Source organism: Oryx dammah, unplaced genomic scaffold, assembly GCF_014754425.2.
Source record: "Oryx dammah isolate SB20612 unplaced genomic scaffold, SCBI_Odam_1.1 HiC_scaffold_5, whole genome shotgun sequence".
NCBI classification, from domain to species: domain Eukaryota; kingdom Metazoa; phylum Chordata; class Mammalia; order Artiodactyla; family Bovidae; genus Oryx; species Oryx dammah.
In genome coordinates this window covers 16,534,606-16,556,945 of record NW_024070189.1, presented here as the reverse complement: position 1 = coordinate 16,556,945, position 22,340 = coordinate 16,534,606, and the positions used below count along the sequence as shown (strand labels likewise).

Here is a 22,340-nt window from a genome sequence, read left to right as displayed (position 1 = left end):
ACAAAGAAAGTCAGCTAGTGGTAGTTTCATCTTACACAAAGGATTTAAAAATAAAACTATACTGTTTGAGGAAAAGGGAGAATTTCAAAGAAAGGAACATAAAGAGAGATGCTGGCAGCCCTGCTGCAGTATTGTGCAGAAGACTTACTTTAAAATTGAATTGTGCTTCCCCTGACATCGGAGATCAGGTACATCATAAAGCTGACAGCTGGCTGGCATGCTGCCTTCCTAAAGGAAAATGCTAACTGCATTTCTCTTAGAGGCCAAAGGAATAGAATTATAGAAGCTTTCAAGCAAACTGGGAGGATGGAGGACAAATCATTTAAAATATGATGAAAGGCATTTCTTACCTAATTTTGTTTCAGAAGATTCTGAGAATGGGCTGGTCTTCTAATCCTAACGTAGGTGGTAACTTATTTCCTTCTGAGGTGTCAGTAGAAGGGCTGCCTTTTCGTCAGTGTCTTCAGCAGCTTTTTTCCAAAATATACAAAGCACACCTACAAAATAATTAGATACAGCTTTATCACCCAGATGGAGGAGGCACAGTCACAACGTTACTGATCTACATTGGCAGTGACAACACTACCGTTAAGGTATGACATACAGACCCGATCCAGGAGATGCTAGAAACACAGAAAGGCATCCTGAAGTTGGGGCACCTTAAAAAAGCTTCTTAACAAGACGACTCAGATTATTGGCACATGGATAACAGATGCACCTTACAAATATGCACAAAGTATCCCTTCTATTATCATTGAGTTTTCAAATGTTCCTAAAGAAATGTAGATCACAGACAGTAAGGGATGGCTGCACCATATGAATCAAGCAATACCTTGCAGTACAATTATAGCTTTCTCGTTTAATTACCAGTTGCCCCAGAACTGTTTCTTAAAGCCATACTTGGGACATCCCTTGAGGTCCACTGGTTAAGATTCCAAGTTTCCAATATAGGGGGCCTGGGTTCGACTCCCAGAGAACTAAGATTCTACATGCTGCATGGTGAGGCCAAAATATTACAAAATAAATTTTAAAGTTAAAAATAAAAAAAATCATTTCCCCACTCTTCTAGGTTATCTTGATAAAGTAGATTCTGACTTAGCTGATCTGGGGTCAGGACCTGACATTCTGTGTTTCTAATAACCTCCCAAGTAAAGTCACCAAAGAGATGAGTCTGTGGTCTAAACATTCACTAGTGAGGTTCTACCAATCTATCTGACTTTGCCTGCACCAAAATATACTGCAGTTATTCTTGTTTTTTGGCCCTCCGTCTCTCTATATAATTTTTAAATCTTTTGTCAAGTCTCCTCCCCTCAAAAATACACATAAATTTGATTGAATTGATCCAATTGGGCACCTATAAAATCTTGTTTCCCAAAGCCATGTGTATTACATATCATTCCATTTATTGAGGTCCTATTGTCACAAAATGATGCTTTATTATTTCCTCATGGGAGTTTTGCACATCTCATTATGTTACATTTATTCCCAGGAACTTCATATTTTGAATGTTACTAATATCTCTTTGCAAGGGCTTTTTCATGTTTTGTTTATATTTGTGTAATTTTGTACATCAATATGTTTAGCCAGGATATCTGTAAAACTCTTACTACATTTTTCTGTACCTTGACATCATGAACATTCCAAAATCTATAATTATTTCTTTATCTTGCCTTACTAAAAGGAAAAGAAAAGAAGTCAAATAGTAAGTATATTATTTAATAGAAAAAAAAAAGCTATTTGATGATTTGTGATCAGCCAAAATGATCTCTTCATTAGGCTTGAAAGTGAAAGTGAAAGTGAAGTTGCTCAGTCCTGTCTGACTCTTTGTGACCCTGTGGACTGTAGCCTACTAAGCTCCTCCATCTGTGGGGTTCTCCAGGCAAGAATACTAGAGTAGGTTGCCATTTCCTTCTCTAGGGGATCTTCCCATCCCAGGGATCGAACCCTGGTCTCCTGCATTGCAGGCAGACGCTTTACCTTTTGAGCCACCTCAACTATAAAACTAATATGAAGAAGGCTCTAGATATTTCTCTCAATATTTATTGATTGTTCTCATACTTCTTACCTTTCCCTGGTATCTGAAATACCAGTGCTTAAATGTTGCTAACATCTATTATCCCAAGCTGATATCCAGCTAAAACTTCATCAGAAACAGACGAAAACCCTCATGGACAACTTGGCCAGTCTAGGAATTAAATTTGAACAAAATAGAAAACAGAGGAATTCTAATGAGAGACATGGTTCAGTTTGGTTAAAGAACTAAGTGGAGATGCCCACTCTAGGGAGCCATTATAGAGATACAACATATTACTTATACTCCATATCTGAAATCACAAGATTTCATGGAAAACCGTAAATAACTGAAATTGCTTTCCTGATGACAATGTCAGCCTGTAGAGTGAATTGTCCTTCAATGATAACTTTTAACAGCTTGACCAAGGGAAAAAAATCAAGACTTGCTTTTCTAGAAACTCTCAACATTGCTAATATTGCTTGCCTGAAAAAATCTAAGTGTACACAGGGAAAAGAAAATGTAAACCCAAAAGTAAATGTGGGGTACAGAATCAGGCAAAGAAAGAGAAAGAGGCAGTAACTAAAATAATGATAACCACTACAATAATAATAAAAAAATACAACAAACTGTTCTTTAAAATGGATTTATAATCCATGAAAAAAATAACTATGACGAAACATGGCAATGCAGAATGGCATCACCAGTTCAATGGACAAGAGTCTGAGCAAACTCTAGGAGATCGTGAAGGACAGGGAAGCTTGGCGTGCTGCGATCCATGGGTCACAAAGGGTCGGAAACGACTGAGTGACTGAACACACAGAAAATCCTGAAAAGAACAGGTGAGAGCAGGACCCAAGAAGCTGTGGTACGTATATACAATGGAATATTACTCAACCATAAAAAGAATGAAATAATGCCATTTGCAGGAACATGGATGGACCTAGAGATTGTCATATTAAGTCAAAGAAAAATAATCAAATTGCTTACATGTGGAATCTAAACAAATGATACAAATGAACTTATGCACAAAAACAGAAACAGATTCACAGAATTTGAAAAGAACTTTACAGCTACCAAAGGGGAAAGGTAGAGGCAAAGGAGGAATAAATTAGGAATTTGGGATTAACATATACACACTGCTATACATAAAACAGAGTACTAGGAAAGGTAGCATGGGTGCCCCCATAGAAAAATCTGCCTCATTCTGGCTTCAGCAGACTTCCAGCATAATCATGGTTACCCACCTATTCAATCTAAAGCAAACTGTACCATTAAATCGGTGCCATCCAAATATAGTTTCTAGGCAGCTTTTGGACTTGCTTCTTTGTAATATGAATGCACAGCCAAGGACTATCGGGTATTTGAAGAAAATTGTTTTGCTTTGTGTTCACATCTGAAACCAATATAAAACAAAAATGTGCCCCAAAAGAAGATGGAGGTGAGTCAAACCTTAGAGCTAGACAAAATTGAAAGACACAACCATTTTTAGTCACCCAGTCACCCATAAATAGACCAAAGGAAGATAACAATTTGAGGAGTATTGATATCTGAAAAACTACTCATTTTTAGGTAAGAAAACTAGGACCCTGTTGTATTCTAGCCGAGAGGTGCTCTTATCGATATCAACCACAATTCAATGAGTACAGAGGTTCTTCCAGAGTGGGGGAGATCACCAGAACTTTGCAGAGGTCAAAGGGGGCTCAGTGGTACTTGAGTGGTGGGTAATGCCAGCCTTCTGCAGTGTTTCACTGGAAGTGATGGCCTTACAACAGGGAGCAAGCACAGAGAGTCAACAGCTCTATTAATCCAAGTTATGTTCACCCCTGGGGCAAGCACATTCTTGACTATGGCTAAGAATATGTCCAATGGAGGCCTGAGAGGAACAAAGCTACCCGCACATTGCTGAGGCTGAACAATCACAGCACAGAGGAAATGTGAAAGAGTTCAGTAGAAACCAAAGTGCAGAACACTTGAAAACAATATAAATTTTAAATGTGTTCCTCTATCAATACAGAGATTCATGAGCAGATGACAGATAACTTACTGAAAGTGTTTGCACTTGAAGTGCTTGCGCACATTCACTGTCTGGCCATCAGCTTATCATTTAAGTTTCACAGAGAGAGAGAGGCAAGTCCCAGAAATCCAAATGTAAAATTAATTAGAAGAATCTCAAAAAGAAATAAAGAAAAAGTACATAAGTGGCTACCTATCACAAGGGAAATCGATGTCACTGATTTAATTTAGGCAAATTGCTAAACAAAAAAACAAGCAAATAAAGCAGTTAACAGGGAGAAAAAAAAAAATCAGAATCCAGAGTTGCCACAATATATGATCTAAAATATCTACTTTTCAACAAGATATTGTGAGATATGTAAGGAGGGGAAAAGTGGCCAATAGAAACTGGGTATCTCTAGATACCGAATTTAAACACAGACTTTAAAGCAGAATTATAAACACATTCAATGAACTTCAAAGGTGACCACACTTAAAAAACAAAACAAAAGTAGGGCAATGATGAATTTAAAAAAAAAATGAAATTCTCAATGACGAGAAAAAATGTTGGAAAACAACTAAGTGGAAATTTTAGACTTGAAAAGTATATTAAGTGAAAATTCAGTTTAGGAACTTGACAACACATTCAAGATGACCTAAAGGATCAGTGAATTTAAGAGTGCTGTGCTTTAGTGGCTCAGTCATGTTTGACTCTGCGCGCAAATGGGCTGTAGCCTTCCAGGCTCCTCTGTCCATGGGGGACTCTCCAGGCAAGAATACTGGAGTGGGTTGACATGCCCTCTCCAGGGGAATCTCCTGAATACAGGGATCAAACCCAGGTCCCCTGCACTGCAGGAGGATTCTTTACTGTCTGAATCACCAGGGGAGCCCAAGAATACTGGAGTGGGCAGCCTATCCCTTTGCCAGGGGATCTTTCTAAGCCAGCAATCAAACCTGGGCCTCCTGAATTTCAGGCGGATTCTTTACCAGCTGAGCTACCAAGGAAGACAAGTGGATTTAAAATTAGTTCAGCCAGTTGCTCAGTTGTGTCCGACTCTTTGCGACCCCATGGACTGCAGCACGCCAGGCCTCCCTGTCCATCACCAAATCCCAGAGCTTGCTCAAACTCATGATAGAGTCGGTGATGCCATCCAACCATCTCATCCTCTGTCCTCTACTTCTCCTAACTTCAGTCTTTCCCAGTGAGTAAGTTCTTCACATTAGGTGGCCAAAGTACTGGAGTTTCAGGTTCAGTATCAGTCCTTCCAATGAACACTCAGGACTGATCTCCTTTAGGATGGACTGGTTGGATCTCCTTGTAGTCCAAGGGACTCTCAAGAGTCTTCTCCAACACCACAGTTCAAAAGCATCAATTCTCTGGCCTCAGCTTTCTTTATAGTCCAGGATGTAAAGGCACTGGCAAAGTGCGGCTCTTGAGTTAAAGGCCCATGAGATTTGTGACACTGTACAGGAGACAGGGATCAAGACCATCCCCATGGAAAAGAAATGCAAAAAAGCAAAATGGCTGTCTGGGGAAGCCTTACAAATAGCCGTGAAAAGAAGAGAAGCGAAAAGCAAAGGAGAAAAAGAAAGATATAAGCATCTGAATGCAGAGTTCCAAAGAATAGCAAGGAGAGATAAGAAAGCCTTCCTCAGCGATCAATGCAAAGAAATAGAGGAAAACAACAGAATGGGAAACACTAGAGATCTCTTCAAGAAAATCAGAGATACCAAGGGAACATTTCATGCAAAGATGGGCTCGATAAAGGACAGAAATGGTATGGACCTAACAGAAGCAGAAGATATTAAGAAGAGGTGACAAGGATACACAGAAGAACTGTACAAAAAAGATCTTCATGATGAATATAATCACAATGGTGTGATCACTCACCTAGAGCCAGACATCCTGGAATGTGAAGTCAAGTGGGCCTTAGAAAGCATCACTACGAAAAAAGCTAGTGGAGGTGATGGAATTCCAGTTAAGCTATTTCAAATCCCGAAAGATGATGCTGTGAAAGTACTGCACTCAATATGCCAGCAAATTGGGAAAACTCAGCAGTGGCCACAGGACTGGAAAAGTCAGTTTTCATTCCAATCCCAAAGAAAGGCAATGCCAAAGAATGCTCAAACTACCACACAATTGCAGTCATCTCACACGCTAGCAAAGTTATGCTCAAAATTCTCCACACCAGGCTTCAACAGTACATGAACCATGAACTTCCAGAGGTTCAAGTTGGATTTAGAAAAGGCAGAGGAACCAGAGATCAAACTGCCAACATGCGTTGGATCATCGAGAAAGCAAGAGAGTTCCAGAAAAACATCTACTTCTGCTTTAATGATGATGTCAAAGCCTTTGACTGTGTGGATAACAACAAACTGTGGAAAATTCTTCAAGAGATGGGAATACCAGACCACCTGGCCTGCCTCCTGAGAAATCTGTATTCAGGTCAAGAAGCAAAGTTAGAACTAGATATGGAATGACAGACTGGTTCCATATCAGGAAAGCAGTACATCAGGCTATATATTGTCACCCTGCTTATTTAACTTATATGCAGAGTACATCATGAGAAATGCTGGACTGGATGAAGCACAAGCTGGAATCAAAACTGCCGGGAGAAATATCAATAACCTCAGATATGTAGATGGCACCACCCTTATGGTAGAAAGTGAAGCACTAAAAAGCCTCTTGATGAAAGTGAAAGAGGAGAGTGAAAAAGTTGGCTTAAAACTCAACATTCAGAAAACGAAGATCATGGCATCTGGCCCATCACTTCATGGGAAATAGATGGGGAAACAGTGGAAATAGTGTCAGACTTTATTTTGGGGGCTCCAAAATCACTGCAAATGGTGACTGCAGCCATGAAATTAAAAGACGCTTGCTCCTTGGAAGAAAAGTTATGATCAACCTAGACAGCATATTGAAGAGCAGAGACATTAGTTTGCCAACAAAATTCCATCCAGTCAAAGTTATAGTTTTTCCAGTAGGCATGTATGGTTGCAAGAGTTGGACTATAAAGAAAGCTGTGTGCTGAAGAATTGATGCTTTTGAACTGTGGTGTTGGAGAAGACTCTTGATAGTCCCTTAGACTGCAAGGAGTTCCAACCAGTCCATCCTAAAGGAAATTAGTCCTGAATATTCTTTGGAAGGACTGATGCTGAAACTCCAATACTTTGGCCACCTGATACGAAGAACTGACTCATTGAAAAGACTCTGATGCTGGGAAAGACTGAAGGTGGGAGAAGGGGATGACAGAGGATGAGATGGTTGGATGGCATCACCAACTCAATGGACATGAGTTTGAGTAAGCTCCGGGAGTTGGTGATGAACAGGGAATCCTGGCGTACTGCAGTCCACGAGGTAAGAGTCGGACACGACTGAGAGAATGAACGTAACTGAACTGAAGTGGCATTTATCCCAAGAATGTAAGGCTGAATTAACACACTGGAAAAGAACCAACGTAATATACCTCATTAACAGAACACAGGACAAAACCTACATTATGACCTAAAATAGATACAGAGAAGAATGTGTTAAAATCCAGCACTCGGGGGGGTTCAGGATTGGGAACTCATGTACACCCGTGGCGGATTCATGTCAATATATGGCGAAACCAATACAGTATTGTAAAGCAAAATAAAGTAAAAATAAAAATTTTAAATAGATAAAAAAATCCAACACTCTTTGATGATAAAAACATTCAACAAATTAGGACTAGAAGGGAATTTCATGAACTAGATAAAAGACATCAACAAAAACCCCACAGCTGACTTTGTACTTAATGGGGAAAAACTGAAAGCTCTTCCCTGAAGATCAGCAACAAGAAAAGTGTGCCCATTTTTTACGACTTCTATTTAACACTGATTGGGCTAGAGGTTCTACCCAGTATTATTAGGCAAGAAAAGTAAATAAAAGGCATCCAGACTGGAAAGAAGGAGAACTATCTCTATTTATAGATGACATGATCTTGTATGTAGGAAATTGTAAGAAATTCTAAAACAAACCAAAGGTACTTCCCTGACGGTCCAGTGGTTAAGAATCTACCTGTCCATGCAGGGGACATGGATTCAAAACCTGGTGCAAGAAGATTCCGCACACCTTGGTCCAACTAAGCCTGTCGGCTACAACTTATGAAGCCTACACACACCAGAGCTGGTGCTCTGCAACAAGAGAAGGCACCACAAGGAGCAGCCCATGCACTGCAACCAGAGAACAGTCCCCACTTGGTGCAACTACAGAAAGCCCTCACACAGCAATGAAAACTCAGTACAGCCAAAAATAAAATAAAATAAAACCTTTAAAGAAAACCTCAAAACTACTGGAGCTAATAAAGATATTCAACAAAGGTTACACAAGATTAACAAACAGAAACAAATTATATTTGTATATGCTAGCACTTAACACTTTTAAAATTAGGAAACAAATTCCATTTACAATGACATCAAATAGAAAAAAAAAATATTTAGGAAAACAGTTAACTAAAGAAGTGCAAGACCTATCGACTGAAAAATGCAAAACATCACTGGAAGAGACTGGATTAGAATTAAATACATGAAAGGTCCATTGTTTATGGATTGAAAATTTTAATATTATTAAACTGGCAATACTTCCCAAATTACTCTACAGATTCAGTACAATCTCTATCAAAATGCCAGCTGCCTATTTTGTAGATACTAACAAACGGATCATAAAATTCATGCTGGATATACAAGGGACAACCAAAAAAATCTTGAAAAGGAAGAATGTTGTTAGAGAACTCATGTTTCTGACTTTCTAAACTTACTACAGAGCTACAGTAATCAAGATTGTGTCATAGGATAAGCATAAAGAGAGATGTAATCAATGGAATAGAACCAAGAGTCCAAAAATAAATCCATAGAATGTTCAATTGATTTTTGACGAGGATTTCAAGAAAATTCAATAGAAAAAGATTAGTCTTTTCAAGAAAAGTTGCTGAGACAACTGAATACCAACATGTAAAAGAGTGAAGTCAAATTCATCAAAAGATATACAAAAATTAACTCAAAATCAATGAAAGACCTAAACGTATGTACAATTTTTAGAGGAAATCATGGGTGTAAAATCAAAAATATCTGTGCTTCAAATGACAACATCAATAAAGTGAAAAGACAACCTACAGAGTGGGAGAAAATATTAGCAAATCAAATATCTGATAAAGAGATTAGTATCCCATAATCTATAAAGAACTACTATAGCTTAAGAATAAAATGACAAGCATTTCACTTTAAAAATGACAAAGGATTTGAATAGCCATGTCCAAAAGAGATAGACATAGATCCAGTAAGTACAAAAAATGATGCTAAGCATCATTAATTATTAGATAAACATAAATTGGGACCACAAGAGGTACCACTTCATAGCTCAGTAGAACAGCTAAAATCAAAAGACAGACAGTAACATGAATTGGAGAGAACGTGGAAAAACTGAAACCATCATATGCTGCTAATGAGATTGTAAAGGTCCCTCCTCCACCCTTCTCAATGGGGAATTTTCCCTTGCATTTTGTAATTACTTTTATGATCTCTCTCACTAGACAGAAGCATCTGAAGACTAGAATTAGGTCTCTTTTCCTCACTTGAGTGTATCAGTTAGGGCAGCTGTCATTCTGTGCTATCTGCAATCATTGATTTCCTTACCTCTCTCAACCACTGGGGGCTTCCCTGGAGGCACAGTGGTAAAGAATTTGCCTGCCAATGCAGGCTACGCAGATTTGATCCCTGTGTTAGGAAGATTCCCCTGGAGAAGGAAATGGCAACCTGCTCCAGTATTCTTGCCTGGTAAATCCCACAGACAGAGAAGTCTGGAGGGCAACAATCCATGGGTTGCAAAGGAGTTGGACAAGACTTAGACTAAACAACAACTCAACCACTCAACTAGAATCTTCCCAAGACAGAGACTGTGCTTTCTTTATTTTTGTATCCTAGCACCCAGCCTGGGCTTCCCAAGTGTCTCAGCAATAGAGAATCTGCTTGCCATACAGGAGATGAAGGAGACACAGGTTCAATCCCTAGGTCAGAAGGATCCTTTGGAGGAGGAAATGGCAACCTATTCCAGTATTCAATGCCTGGAGAATCCATGGACAGAGGTAGCATGGTGGGTTACAGTCCATTGGGTTGCAGAGTTGGACACGACTGAGCAACTAAGCAACAACAACAAAGTACCTAGCACAGCAGTTGATACACAGAAAGTACAAGAGAAAAAGTTAAATAAGAGATTCCTAAGCATTGATGTTTTTGAACTGTGGTGTTGGAGAAGACTCTTGAGAGTCCCTTGGACTGCAAGGAGATCCAAGCAGTCCATTCAGAAGGAGATCAGCCCTGGGATTTCTTTGGAAGGAATGATGCTAAAGCTGAAACTCCAGTACTTTGGCCACCTCATGCGAAGAGTTGACTCATTGGAAAAGACTCTGATGCTGGGAGGCATTGGGGGCAGGAGGAGAAGGGGACGACCGAGGATGAGATGGCTGGATGGCATCACGGACTCGATGGACATGAGTCTGAGTGAACTCCGGGAGATGGTGATGGACAGGGAGGCCTGGCGGGCTGCGATTCATGGGGTTGCAGAGTCGGACAGGACTGAGTGACTGAACTGAACTGAAGCATGGTATACAGATCCCTGGTAGGGCCCAATATTCTTCCAGAGGGTTTACAAGATAAAAACTATTTTCATAGTAATAAGATATTATAAACCATTTCACTACGTTGACATTTGTACTAAATGCAAAAGCAAGCATGCCTAAACACAAATTATAATCCCCAAATTGTATTAGTTGTACTCATTTTCTGTTGCTACTGTAGTAAGTTGTCACAAATTTATTGTTTTAAAACCCCACAAAGTTACTTTCTTATAACTTTTCCAGGTTAAAGACCATTTGAGCATATCACTAGACTAAAACCATATGGTCAGCAAAGCTGCATTCCTTTCTTGGGGCTCTGAAGACTCCCCTGTTTCCTTGCATTTTTTTAGCTTCTAAAGGCTGCTCTCATTCCTCGGCTGGTGGCCCGCTTTCCCCGTTTTCTGGTAGATACGTGAGTACTCTTCATATTTCATCACTCTGAATCACTCTTCACCTTCTTTTAGGGCTTCCCTGGTTGCTCAGACAGTAAAGAATTCGCCTGCAATGCAAGAGACCCAGGTTCAACCCCTGGATTGGGAGGGTTCCCTAGAGAAGGGAATGGCCACCCACTCCAGTATTCTTGCCTGGAGAATCCTATGGACAGAGGAGTCTGGTGGGCTACAGTCCATGGGTTGCAAAGAGTCAGACACAACCGAAGCGACTAGGACTTTCACTTTTGCTGTTCTTTCACTTTTGAGAACAGTTGTGATTACACTGTACCCATTTGCTACTGATTTGATAATCTTGCTATTTTAAAGTAAACTGATTAGAAACTTTAAGTCCCCTCTGCTATTCACAGGTTCTAGGGATTATAATCGGAGAAGGCAATGGCACCCCACTCTTGCTGGAAATCCATGGACGGAAGAGCCTGGTGGGCCGCAGTCCATGGGGTTGCTAAGAGTCGGACATGACTGAGCGACTTCACTTTCACTTTTTACTTTCATGCGTTGGAGAAGGAAATGGCAACCCACTCCAGTGTTCTTGCCTGGAGAATCCCAGGGACAGGGAAGCCTGGTGGGCTGCTGTCTATGGGGTTGCACAGAGTCGGACACAACTGAAGCGACTTAGCAGCAGCAGAAGCAGGGATTATAATGTAGGCATTTCTAAAAGGTCAACACTATAGTCAAATTTTTCACCATCACAGAGTAAAAAAATAACAGTAGGTTCAGTTAATAATGTCCTTGATGAGGTACTAAAAATTAGTAATTTCATTCACTCAATCTTTGAATACACCACACAACTTCCCAAAATTAATCAAATTGACTGTCATTTCAAGAAAAGTATTAGATGGTACTTGTTAACATTGAATTCCAAGGACAGAGGAGCCTGGCAGGCTACAGTCCATGGGGTTGCAAAGAGTCAGACACGACGGAGAGACTAACACACTGACATTTGTTGCCAAGGAAAAACTAAGAACTTTCAAAGCAAAAACAAAATCCTGGAAAAATGTAAACTGTCAGTTGGACAGTTTTGTAATATTGTACGATTTTCCTGAGGAGATTGCACGTGATATTAACAACTGGGACTTTGTTGATATTGTATAGCTGAGTTCAGTCGCTCAGTAGTGCCTGACTCTTTTTGACCCCCATGGAGTGCAGCACGTTGATACTGAAAGCTCAGCTTCTCTGGACACTGGAACTGAATAAAATCTCAGAGACAGAGTTTTGGGTGAGGTAAAAAAGGATAGCTTTATTACTTTGCTGGGCAATGGAGGCCACAGTGGGCTAATGCCAAGATGGTGAGAAGTTTTACAGTTAACTGTTCAAAAGAGGGAGTGATCAGCTCATGCACATTCTTATCATGGGTAGGTGTTGAGGTAAATAGGAATTCATATCATCGAACTTCAGGTCCAAATGGATGGTACTCTACATGTTGTGGGCGGCATAGCACCATTTATCATTAACTTCTCCCACTGGAGGGGGTTTCAGTATCTGTAAAACATCTCAAAGATATTGCTGTGTGTATCCACTGATGGGGAAACAGGAAATTGCCCCAGGGCTGCTTTTGACCGTTTCTTTCCCCCTGGTCTCACATCTCTCCTTTTCCTAATTAACACTGTTTGAATCTGCCTACTGGAACTCAGGGTAGGTCATGGAGGCTGAAAGAAGGCTGTTTCCTACAATCAAAGAAATGGGGGACGTAAAAGGGCTTTTGCCTAGAAGCCCTACAGGGCCCTGCTCAGTATCATCATATGAGTACATAACGATTTGGAAGTCAAGCATACCTCAGTGAATCAGTACTTTCCACGTGGCCAATGCATTATGGAACAAAAGCCTGTGTTTGTAAAAGATTCATACAAAGTGCAAGATAGACCAAGGGATTTTAAAGTAAGAGTATAAAAGTTTCACTGACATGATTTCAGATTCTACATTGCAATTAAACTTTAAGAAACTACTGATAGAGAAAGAATAGGATAGTTAACACAGATAGTTGTAGAAGTCTCAGTAGAGGATTATAGATAGTGAGGGAAACTTAGGGAACTTTGGGAGACCACTGTAAGTTAATGACTGCTCCAAAAAGCTATCAAAGGTCATGGAACAAAGCAGGCTTGCTTAACTGTGAAGCCATAAATAAAAGCACGTGATAGGCCCCAGGTAATTAGGTGCAAGAAACATGTTACCACCTTTCTACTGATTTGAACAAGTACTTTGACAGTCCTAGGGTCAAACACTTTCCTGCAGGATACAAAGGAGGAGCTAGTGGTATAAGCCTGACATCTACTCAAGAATAAGGAAGATGATCTTTCCCCCTTCCCCACTTTCCTTTGATTATAAAAATGTATCCCAGTTAATCCTCGGGCCAGAGCCCCCTCGCCTGCTTGCACAAGCATCCAAATTAATAAATCTATTTCTTGCTTATCAGTTTGCCTCTCACATAATTCCTTCTGCACTAAGACACACAACTCTGGGAGATAATGATGAACAGGGAAGCCAGGGGTGCTGCAGTCATGGGGTCGCAAAGAATCAGACAGGACTGAGCAACTGAACAACAGACACAAAGAATCTGACCCTCAAGAAGTCCAGACACCAGGTGAGTGATTCTAATTAAAAGACTGTTGGTTCAAGTCCCAATCTGAGGTGCAGGGTTTTGCTACCACTTGTTAAGTTTTGGTGTAACATCAAAGAAAAATATTCACAGTTATCTCAAAAGACCATTAAATATTCCTCTTTTTGCAACTACATCTATATAAGGTTAGATTTTGTTTACTCACTTCAACCAAATCAACATATCACAAGAGAACAAAGAAGCAGATCTGAGATTTCAATACCATTCTATGAAGTCAGATATTAAAGAGATTGCCACAGTTCCATTATAATTTTTGTTTTGAAAAATATAGTTATTTTTAATGCCATTTACATTAACATGTACTGACTTTATTATTGAAATAATCATTTCTTAAAATACTCAATTTTAACTTATAATAAATATTAAAATATAATGACATACATACAAACTCTTTGAAGTCATCAGTAATTTTTAACAGTGTAAAGGACTCCTGAAACCAGAAGTCTGAGAACTGCTGAGTCAGAATAAATGAGAAAGCCACAGAAAGATCATGCCAGGTAAAGTTAATCAAAAGAATAAGCATACATATGACCCAGCAATCCCACTGCTGGGCATACACACCAAGGAAACCAGAATTAAAAGAGATATGTACCCCAACGTTCATTGCAGTATTGTTTACAATAGCTAGGACATGGAAGCAACCTAGATATCCATCAGCAGATGAATCGATAAGGAAGTTGTGGTACATATCCACAATGGAATATTTCTCATCTATAAAAAGGAACACATTTGAGTCAGTTCTAACACATTTGAGGTGGATGAAACTGGACCCTATTATACAGAGTGAAATAAATCAGAAAGACAAACACCAATACAGTGTATTAACACATATATATGGAATTTATAAAGATGGTAATGATATCCTATACGCAAGGCAGCAAAAGAGACACAAGTATAAAGAACAGACTTTTGTACTATGTGGGAGAAGGCAAGGGTGGGTTGATTTGAGGGAATAACACTGAAACATGTATATTACCATATGTGAAATAGATGACTAGTGCAAGTTCAAGGCATGAAGTGGGGTACTCAAAGCCAGTGCTCTGGGAAAACTCAGGAGGATGAGGTGGGGAGGGATGTGGGAGGGGGGTTCAGGTTGGGGGAACACATGTGCACCCATGGCTGATTCATGTAGATGTATGGCAAAAGCCACCACAATATTGTAAAGTAACTATCCTCCAATTAGAAAGAGAATGAGCATAGACAGCCTCAACAATAACAGGGTACATAAGGCAACAGAGAAACAGAGCCTAGGAGGAGGACTCCATTCACAAACTCTTTCCCAGTCAAATCTCCAAAGAGCAGAGGACTAAACTATCCACAGGGAGAAGCTACCCACAGACATTCTTGCGGGCAAATACTGCAGGGGTAAAAAACTTTTCCCTTCTTCTGTTTAGGTTTTTTTGGCTGGTCTAATAATTAAATTGAGGCCTGATTAACAAGAGAAAATTTTAATTTTGTATGTTGCACAGGAACTCCATAAAAATATGAGTCCAAGGGCAGGTCAAGAAGTTGAAGTTTATATGTCATACTGAGCTAAGGTCCTGGAGCTTCAAAGGGGAGGAGGTAATTCATAAGCTGATAAGAGTATCTGCATTGCCACACAGATAGATCATTCAGATAAAAGTTATCTGTGGTAGTAGCTCCCTTTCTGGAACTGGTCCTGGATCTAAATACTTTTAGGAAGTTAAGCGAGGAGGTAAAAGTTTCTCCTGAGTCTGTTGATTCTTAATTACCTTCAGCTCAAAACGATTCACATGCCACAGTGGCACATTTTGGCTCAGCCTATTCTGTTCCCTTTCAGAATGAATATTTTCTATAAAAGGAAAGAATGATATATTTTTTAAAAAACTTATACAGGAATAAATTATCACATGATTATGGACAAAACTTATATTTTTAAAATGACAGTATTTGGTGAGCTGAAATCTAAAAAGCTAAGAAAATGGGTAAACGATGTCATGACAATGAAGTAAGAAAAATATTCACTAGTTATTAGTAAAAATTCAGGCTTTGCCGATATAATACCCCTCAAAAAGAACTCCTTTCACTCTTCAGTTTAAATTAGGGAAACTCTACATTTAAACTGTTAAAATTAGCTGTTTCCCATAGGGAAAATAAACAGTAAATTCAGGGGATGGGGCATGGGGGCTGACTGCTAAAAAACAACTGCAGCTATTCATCCTCCCTGACACTCAATGGCACACAGTCAGGGAAAAGCTCTTCTCAGTAAATCTTAGCGAAGAAATAATGAGAGTGACAGAAAAAGACTATCATATCAACCAACTGGAAAACAGAGTAATCATGTGGCCTAAGCAGTGTAATCAAAAAGTCTTTTCTTGGATTCGTGATACAAAAGAACCCTAAATTTAGATTCTTAAGACCTAGCTTCTAGTTCAAGTCACATGTTTCCTGAGTTATCTGGGCAGGCTAAATCATCTCTTTAATCCTCATTTCCTCCTATAAAGATAAGAAAGTTAGACTAAGCCCCTTGCTTTTAAAATTTAAATCCTTTGATTCACAGTAACAAATACACTTAATACCTAAATCCAAAAATCACCTGGATCATGGAAAAAGCAAGAGAGTTCCAGAAAAACATCTATTTCTGCTTTACTGACTATGCCAAAGACTTTGACTGTGTGGATCACAAAAAACTGTGGAAAATTCTGAAAGAGATGGGAATACCAGACCACCTGACCTGTCTCTTGAGAAATCTGTATGCAGGTCAGGAAGCCACAGTGAGAACTGGACATGGAACAACAGACTGGTTCCAAATAGGAAAAGGAGTACGTCACGGCTGCATATTGTCACCTGCTTATTTAACTTACATGCAGAGTACATCATAAGAAACACTGGACTGGAAGAAACACAAGCTAGAATCAAGATTGCCAGGAGAAATATCAATAACCTCAGATATGCGGATGACACCACCCTTATGGCAGAAAGTGAAGAGGAGCTAAAAAGCCTCTTGATGAAAGTGAAAGAGGAGAGCGAAAAAGTTGGCTTAAAGCTCAACATTCAGAAAACGAAGATCATGGCATCCGGTCCCATCACTGCATGGGAAATAGACGGGGACACAGTGGAAACAGTGTCAGACTTTATTTTTTTGGGCTCCAAAATCACTGCAGATGGTGATTGCAGCCATGAAATTAAAAGACACTTACTCCTTGGAAGAAAAGTTATGACCAACCTAGATAGCATATTCAAAAGCAGAGACATTACTTTGCTGACTAAGGTCCGTCTAGTCAAGGCTATGGTTTTTCCAGTGGTCATGTATGGATGTGAGAGTTGGACTGTGAAGAAGGCTGAGCGCCGAAGAATTGATGCTTTTGAACTGTGGTGTTGGAGAAGACTCTTGAGAGTCCCCTTGGACTGCAAGGAGATCCAACCAGTCCATTCTGAAGGAGATCAACCCTGGGATTTCTTTGGAAGGAATGATGCTGAAGCTGAAACTCCAGTACTTTGGCCACCTCATGAAAAGAGTTGACTCATTGGAAAAGACTCTGATGCTGGGAGGGATTGGGGGCAGGAGGAGAAAGGGACGACCAAGGATGAGATGGCTGGATGGCATCACGGACTCGATGGACATGAGTCTGAGTGAACTCCGGGAGATGGTGATGAACAGGGAGGCCTGGCGTGCTGCGATTCATGGGGTCACAAAGAGTTGGACACGACTGAGTGACTGAACTGAACTGAAAGCCACACATAAATGAAACAAAAATGTAGACTGCTGCTGCTGCTGCTGCTGCTAAGTCGCTTCAGTCGTGTCCCTCTGTGCGACCCCATAGACGGCAGCCCACCAGGCTTCCTCGTCTCTGGGATTCTCCAGGCAAGAAAACTGGAGTGGGTTGCCATTTCCTTCTCCAATGCATGAAAGTAAAAAGTGAAAGTGAAGTCGCTCAGTCATGTCCGACTCTTAGCGACCCCATGGACTGCAACCTACCAGGCTCCTCCATCCATGGGATTTTCCAGGCAAGAGTACTGGAGTGGGGTGCCATTGACTAGTATTCATCAATTGATGGGTCATGACCTGCCACGTACAGAGTGCTGAATCGATTGATGGCTACGTTTCCTCAGTAAAAACAATGAAAGAGGAAAGAGGTAAGGGGATGGAGACAGACAAAAATATAATACTTTGATCTGTTTGACCAAAGAGATACCTTTGGTGATATGTACACATATGTGTGTGCACGTGTGCACTCGGTCATGCCCAACTCTTTGACCCCATGCACTGTAGCCTGCCAGACTCCTCTGTCCACGGAATTATTCAAGCAAGAATATGGGGGTAGGTTGCCATTTCTTCCTCCAGTGGAACTTCCTGACCCAGGAGTCAAAACCAAGTCTCTTGTGTCTCCTGCATGGACAGGTGGATTCTTTACCACTGTGCCACCTGTGGAGTGGAAGTAAACATTTTTCCTCTATCTTCTAGATTCTTTTGGCAGATGCAGTCATCAAATCAACATAAGGCTGATTTATATGGACTGTAGCCCACCAGGCTCCTTTGTCCATAGAATTCTTCAGGCAAGAATACAGGAGTGGGTAGCCATTCCCTTCTCCAGGGGATCTTCCCAACTCAGAGATCAAACAACAGAAGAAGTAAGAATACATAAAAAACTATTAAAAAAAAAAAAAGGTTTTAAGGTTTTAATGACCTGGATAACCATGATGGTGTGGTCACTCACCTAGAGCCAAACATTCTGGAGTGTGAAGTCAAGAGGGCCTTAGGAAGCAATACTACAAATAAAGCTAGTGGAGGTAATGGAATTCCAACTGAACTATTTCAAATTCCAAATGATGATGTGATTAAAGTGATACACTCAATATGTCACTCAAATTTGTAAAACTAGCAGTGATCACAGGACTGGAAAAGGTCAGTTTTCATTCCAATCTCAATGGCAATGCCAAACAATGTTCAAACACCATACAATTTCACTTATTTCACATGCTAAGCATGATAATGTTCAAAATCCTTTAAAGCTGCAGCAGTACATGAACCAAGAACCTCCAGAGAAACAAGCTAGATTTAGAAAAAGTAGAGGAATCAGAAACCAAATTGCCAACACTTGTAGGATCATAGAAAAAGCAAGGGAATTTCAGAAAAGCATCTGCTTCATTGACTACACAAATGCCTTTGTGTAGATCACAACAAACTGTGGAAAATTCTTAAAAGAGATGGGGATATCAGACCACCTTACCTGTCTCCTGCGAAACCTGTATGCAAGTCAAGAAGGAACATTTAGGACTGGATGTGGGACAATGAACTGGTTCAAAACTGGGGAAGGAGTATGTCAAGGCTGTATATTGTCACTCTGCTTATTTAACTTATATGCAGAGTATATCATGTAAAATGCCAGGTTAGATAAATCACAAGCAGGAATCAAGATTGCCAGAAGAAGTATCAACAACATCAGATATGCAGGTGATACCACTCTCATGGCAGAAAATGAAGAGGATCTAAAGAGCCTCATGATAAGGTGAAAGAAAAGAGTGAAAAAGCTGGCTTAAAGTTCAACATTCAAAAAATGAAGATCATGGCATCCTGTCCCATCACGTCATGGGACAGAAGAGGAAAAAATGCAAACAGTGACAGATTTTATCTTCTTGGACTCCAAAATTCATGCCTACAGTGACTGCAGCCATGAAATTCAAAGAAATTTGGCCCTTGAAAGGAAAGAGCATATTAAAAAGCAGAAACATCACTTTGCCAACAAAGGTCCATGTAGTCAAAACTACAGTTTTTCCTATAGTCATGTAAAGATGTGAGAGCTGGTCCATAAAGAAGGCTGAGCATGGAAGAATTTATGCTTTTGAAGTGTGGTACTGGAGAACTCAAGAATTCCTTGGACAGCAAGGGGATCAAGCCAGTCAGTCCTAAAGAAAACTAACCCTGAATATTCATTAGAAGGTCTGATGCTGAAGCTGAACCTCCGATACCTTGGCCACCTGATGTGAAGAGCCGTCTTTGGAAAAGATGCTGATGCTGGGAAAGATTGAGGGCAAGAGGAAAAGAGGGCGACAGAGGATGAGATGGTTGGAGAGCATCACCAGTTCAACAGACATGAGTTTGAGCAAACTCTAGGAGACAGTGAAGCCTGGTGTGCTGCAGTCCATGGGGTCACAAAGAGTCAGAAATGACTGGGAGACTAAAGGACAACAAAGCAGATTAGCTTCCCAGGTGGTGCGGTGGTAAAGAGTCCACTTGCCAGTGCAGGAGACGTGTTTGATCCCTGGGTTGGGAAGATCCCCTGGAGGAGGAAATGGCAACCCACCCCAATATTCTTGCCTGAAAAATTCTATGGACAGAGGAGTCTGGCGGGTTACAGTCCATGAGGTCACAGAGTCAGACATGATTGAGCAACTGAGCACATACACCCAAGGCAGATTACCAGAAGGAAAACAAATTTCACCGCATATACACGGGAGCACCATAAGACTATGAGACCCAAAGGCAAGCCAGACAGCTGAAGTTTATATGCCACTCTTAGCCAAGAAGGATGGGGCCTGGAGTATCCTGTGAGGAGGTTTAATCACAGGACACTAAGAGCAGATATTTAGTAACCTGTCATTTGCCCTGCCATACATATCAGTCATTCAGGTAAAAATTATCTCTGGTAATAATAGCTTGTTTCCTGGTACTAATCTTGGATGTCCTCGGCCAGTTGCTTGAAGCAGGATTTCGGTTCTCAGCCGGAGATCAATGTTAGGTCACAGCAATGAGAGCACCAAATCCACACCTGTAGGCCAGTAGTCAGTGACAAGGCCTTGGCCCTTTTGCTTTGCTGAAGAAGAATTCCCACAAAGTAGGGAAACGAGTATTTATTAGGTGGAAAAAAAGAGCACAGGATGTGTGGATAGACACATGTGGACAGAGTTGCTGAGTGACGCCCTCAGGCCAGTTTGAATTATTTTTAAATCACTGCAGATGGTGACTGCAGCCATGAAATTAAAAGATGCTTAGTCCTTGGAAGAAAAGTTATGACCAACCTAGATAGCATATTCAAAAGCAGAGACATTACTTTGCTGACTAAGGTCCGTCTAGTCAAGGCTATGGTTTTTCCTGTGGTCATGTATGGATGTGAGAGTTGGACTGTGAAGAAGGCTGAGCACCGAAGAATTGATGCTTTTGAACTGTGGTGTTGGAGAAGACTCTTGAGAGTCCCCTTGGACTGCAAGGAGATCCAAGCAGTCCATTCTGAAGGAGATCAGCCCTGGGATTTCTTTGGAAGGAATGATGCTGAAGCTGAAACTCCAGTACTTTGGCCACCTCATGAAAAGAGTTGACTCATTGGAAAAGACTCTGATGCTGGGAGGGATTGGGGGCAGGAGGAGAAGGGGACGACCGAGGATGAGATGGCTGGATGGTATCACGGACTTGATGGACATGAGTCTGGGTGAGCTCCGGGAGATGGTGATGGACAGGGAGGCCTGGCGTGCTGCGATTCATGGGGTCGCAAAGAGTCGGACATGACTGAGAGACTGAACTGAACTGAACTGAGTCTTTGTTGCTGCTTTCTCTGGTTGCAGTGAGCAGGCGCTCCTCTCTAGGTGCAGCGTGTGTGGGTTTCTCATTGTGGTGGCTTCTTTTGCTGAGGAGCACTGGTTCCAGGCGTGGGCTTCAGTAGCTGCAGTGCACGGTGATGGACAGGGAGGCCTGGCATGCTGTAATCCATGGGGTCGCAAAGAGTCAGACATGGCTGAGCGACTGAACTGATGGGCTCAGTAGTTGTGGCTCCTGGGCTCTGGAGCACAGGCTCAATAGTTGCAGAGCACAGGCTTAGCTAATCTGCAGCATGTGTGATCTTCCCGGACCAAGGATCGAACCTGTGTTCCCTACATTTCAAGGAGGATCTTAACCACTAGACCACCACAGAAGCCCTGGATTACTTTTATTGGGCATTTCTTCTCGTTTTGTTTGGCCAATCATTTTGATTTGCCTGGTTCAGAGCCCGTACTTACTACATCTCAGGATCCTCCCATCTGTGCATACACATCTCTTAATCAAGACAGACTCTACTGAAAGAGCCCATAGGTAGTGGCATCACTTAGCATCACTCCCCTTTCGACCTACATGCAGCCTTTCTGCATGAGTGTAGCTGGGGAGGTCTCCTCATTTCCAGAATGAGGAATATGTGGTGCGGGCAGGGTTCAGCCTCCTCTCTCAACTGTCCTGCTATTCTCATCTTGAAGTATCAGTCCACAGTGGACAAATCTCCAATTGCTTGACCCTGGGAAGCCCGTCTACCTCCTGCCTCAGTATAGGCTCCCTATCTAAATTCTTTTAGGTAGTTAAGGGAGAGGTAAAAGTTTTTCTTGAGTCTGCTGGATCTCGATTGCCTTTGGCTCAAAACACTCCAAATGCCAAAGGGGCCTTTTTTGGGGTCACATATTTTTTGCTTCCCTTCACTAAGAAAGGAGATGAACATTCAAGTTTAGGTTGATATCACACTATGGATAGCAACATTAATCAGCCCTTGAAGACTGTTACATTTATTGGCTATCTGAATTTAGAAATTTAGACAGTTTGCGTTTAATCACCTGATGTCAAAAAATCAGTTGCTTAGCTAATGTTAACTCTTTTCAGCTGTAATTTGGAACAGATCTATTGATTCCTCAATGGTTCTCTGGTGAACAAAACT

At 40.9% G+C, this 22,340-nt stretch overlaps 1 protein-coding gene across 4 annotated transcripts in view; it reads right to left on the bottom strand.

The window, feature by feature from the left end:
• Window positions 1-22,340, bottom strand: part of KIAA0825 (KIAA0825 ortholog) — a 434,350-nt gene that overhangs the window by 405,138 nt on the left and 6,872 nt on the right. For all 4 annotated transcript variants that reach the window (XM_040241509.1, XM_040241510.1, XM_040241512.1 and 1 more), the window contains exon 2: window positions 351-497. The gene's annotated coding sequence lies outside the window, so the exon portion shown is untranslated. The remainder of the gene's footprint in view (window positions 1-350; window positions 498-22,340) is intronic.